Genomic DNA, 4,132 nt, shown 5'->3' with positions numbered 1-4,132 from the left:
AAAGGGCGGCTTAGGCAAAAATTAGGGTGCTAAACCTGCTGGATGGGAAATCTGCAAGGGCAGACAGTCCAGGCAAAAATTAAGGCATGCGGTCCGCCAAATCGAAAACCTGAAAAGGCGATTTGGTCATGGCAGTGACTTCATAAAGGACAAAACCTCTGAAAGCCAACAAGACTTTCATTTCTTCGGTGGCACTATTCCAAAGTCTGAGTAAGCGCCTGCAGAAATTCTTCTGACACTCTCTAAGCTAGGGGGGTTAAGACTAAGCAATCCAAGGAAATAATAATCATGATGAAAATACCGGAAAGAGGAATAAAACACCTTTAAATACGGTTTTCAAAAGATTCTAAGAGTGGTAGACTATACCGTCTTAAAATACTTATCAGACTAAGAAGCAGATTCAGTCTTTCTTCGAGTTTAGGTCATTGTGCCCATCGAAGTCTTCATGTGTCGGTAGTCCGAGTCTTTTCTCTGCCAAGTTGATGCTAAGCTCCAGAGTCCTGTGTGGTTAGTATCCCTCCCAAGGCTGGGATGATAAAGAAATGATAAGGGTGTTTCTCTTCAAAGGTAATACACAGCAGAGCGAAGTTCAAAAGATGGTAGATTCTCAAGTCCGTATGGTAGACTTTCAAGCCCATATGAAATGGCAGAGATCATCAGAAATGAAAGGCAGTTGTCAGGCAGATACAGTCTTTTGTAAACCTGAAAGCTTTGTAACTTCAAGTATTCAATGAAATGAAAAATTTTGACCATTTCCCTATGTTTTGCTCTCTTATGAATCTGTCATGGAAGTAAAATTATACTAGGGGCATCTTTTATGCCCTGAGCAATCAGGTCATAAAAGACATTGATTAAATAGCGATGATTGAGATGGCTATTCTCATCAAATAAAGACAAGAGGAGCTTGAGCATTCTTTGAATCCGGTTTCTCAGTCAAATGCTTTTCAGTAAAGTCAATACTTGCGAAAATTAGTTTTCTTCAAAACAATTTTCAAAATAACCTTTAATTTGCAGTTCTATTTTTGAAGATGGAAGAGGGCTTACCCAAAATCCTTTCAAGTTTTTCAAGTTTTGTTCTCAACAGAGAACGTGAACTCTTTATTTCTCTCAGCAAGAGATGATCAATCAATCCCTCAATTAAGTCAGTTAAAATTATCTTCTGATTTTGAATCCAATTTAATTTCTTTAATCATTCAACGTTTACTTTCTACAGCACCTGTCCTCACTTCGGCATTCAAAGTCATTCTAAGTCCGTTTTCACACGGCATTCAAAGTCATTCTAAGTCCGTTTTCACACGGCATTCAAAGTCATTCTAAGTCCGTTTTCACACGGCATTCAAGGTATTCAAGTCCATTTTCACATGGCACTCAAAGTCCGTTTTCACACGGCATTCAAAGTCATTTCAAGTCCATTTTCACATGGCATTCAAGTCCATTTTCACATGGCATTCAAGTCCATTTTCACATGGCACTCAAAGTCCATTTTCACACGGTATTCAAAGTCATTCAAGTCCGTTTTCACACGGCATTCCAAGTCCATTTTCACATGGCATTCTAAGTCCGTTTTCACACAGCATTCAAGTCATTTAAGTTCGTTTTCACACGGCATTCCAAGTCCATTTTCACATGGCATTCTAAGTCTGTTTCCACACGGCATTCAAGTCATTCAAGTCCGTTTTCACACGGCATTCTAAGTCCGTTTCCACACGGCATTCAAGACCGTTTTCACATGGCATTCAGATTCATTTTATCTTCAAATTTCAAGATCATTCACAATCAAATCTATCCTTTAATGTTTTGCAAGAGAGGCTATCTCGTCAATATGTACTGAGTTAAGAGTTGGAGAGAGGCTATCCCACCAGCGTTTGCAGAGTCCGAGTTCGGAGAAAAGCTATTTCATCCATTTACTTTGTGAGTATCATTTAAAAAAAAATCAAAAATCAAAAATTTTAAACTCTCTAATCTTGGGCCAGTCAAAATGTGTTGTCTGTTCAGCTTTGACATTCGCGCGACAAGCACGCTCTGCCAAAGAGGGGCATCTGTAGACACCCCATTTTGACCGTGCCCTAATCCTTCCGATTTTATGCAAAACCCCATCAAATCAATGAGTTAGGATCCCAAGCTTCATCCTAGGCTAGCTTTGGGTCCCACCAAGGTCCCTGCGAAATTTTGTCAAAATCCAAGCGCGTTTGCCTAGCGAACGAGTCAAGCAATGTCGTGGTGCAAGTTCCCAGAAAAGGGGGGTGAATTATCCTGGAATGGTGCAGAATGGATTTCGAATAAGACACGATTGTTCGTGCGTTTATCAAAAAAATCACGCAATTCGCGCGCCCCATCAATGTGTAGTGCCAATATCCGCACCTCTGTTTTTTTATAAAAAGCCGATAACTTCGTTTTTTTTTAAAATAAAAAAAATCTATGAGAAGAGAGAAGAGAGAGAGACTCTGCATTTTCTAGAGAGAGAAAACGGATCTCAAATCCATTTTCGTCATTTCCGGCCATTCTCCAGCCAATCTACGATCGAAATCCGGTTATCCTTCATCCATTACCTCTTGTCCTTCATCTCTTTCAACTAAGAAACCTTAGATCTTGCCATTTTTCACTTTTCCGATCTTCTTCTCCGGTAAAATCGACGGAACTCCGGCTAGCCATCGCACTCTTCCATCCCTTATCTTTTTCCATTTTTTCCGATCTTCTTTGGCTATTTCCCCGATTGATCCACTATTTCCAGGGATCTCATTTTCCAGATCTGAAAAAAAGAGAAAAGGATTTTCAAAGAGAGAAAGCAAGAGCTAGAGAGAGAATCTAGATCTCGTCCGAAACCCTAACTTTTTTCCGATCAAGCTCTTCCCCGATCATCTTCTCCGGCGGATCCGACAAGTATCCGGTCATATTCCGATACGATTCCGCTTTCTTCTCCGAGCAGATCCGGTCGGATTCCGGTCGTCTTCTACTTCTAATTCTCAGATCTGCAAAAAGAAAAGCCCTAAGTAGCGATAATTTTTCATTGAGGTATTTTATTTTTTATTTTTTTGAAGAAGAAAGCTTTCATTATCTTTAATTTTGCTACACATGTAAATAGCTTGATGTTTGATTGAATTATTCTATTCTGTAATTTTGTAATTCTTGAGCTGATCTCTTATTTATTTCTTATTTTTTTTATATATAATATAATCTGCATTATATACTCAGATTTGTGAATTTATGCATAATATACTTTAGATCAGAAATAAGAGATATATATATATATATATATATTACATATATCCAAGTAATATGATTTTTTTTAGAAAAAGAGGTCTGAATGGAATAAGGTTTCCGTTATGTAATTCATTGATATGCATAATTCCATATGAATTCTGATTTTGGATAAATGTTTTGATTTGTAAGGTAAAACTGCTAATAATTATTTGAGCATTTTCTCAGGATATTCATATATTTGTCTATCTTGTTTATTAAGAAGAGATCATTTTACCATTTCAGTACAGGCATGTTTGAATTTTTATAGTGAATGAATTCTAAGAGTATACTTCCCTGTTATTTTGTAGCGTAACTTCACTTGTTCAAGTTGTTTTGGTTGCATTTTTCAAAAATGATTTCATGAGTGTAGCTGAAAGATCAAATTTACGTGAATTTAGCTCATGATACTCTATCATATGCATATGAATAAGTGTGTGTATGTGTTTTGCATATGATTCAATTCTTGTGTTAGTTACTGCTCAAACACATAGTTTTCTCTTATACAATTCCTTGATCATATATATTTCAGTTCTTGATTATGTACATTTCAGTTTGGTAATTCTTTATTTTGCTTTTCAATGGCTTTAAACGAGAAAATCATTTTTCTCCGTCTTGATAAATATATTTAAAATTGAATAAAGAATACTTTGAAATAAAATTTGAAATGATTTCGATAAGGATTTCCAAAATTGAGCCTATAGTCCAGTGCTTATAAATTCAGTGCTCATGTAGGTCAATGCAGTCAAGAGGTTTTTGTAATTCAATACATGATCATGTACATAGCTCCCATCCTGACTAATGTGTTTTAACTCTATACCTGTTTAAGTTGTTCCCCAATTGTTACATATTAAGCAATTGCTTGACCATGTATATGTGATTTTGAGATTCTAGA

Source organism: Tasmannia lanceolata, unplaced genomic scaffold, assembly GCF_043159265.1.
Source record: "Tasmannia lanceolata isolate RefF3 unplaced genomic scaffold, GAP_Taslan_0.1 ptg000021l, whole genome shotgun sequence".
NCBI lineage: Eukaryota > Viridiplantae > Streptophyta > Magnoliopsida > Canellales > Winteraceae > Tasmannia > Tasmannia lanceolata.
This window is presented reverse-complemented; position numbering follows the sequence as displayed.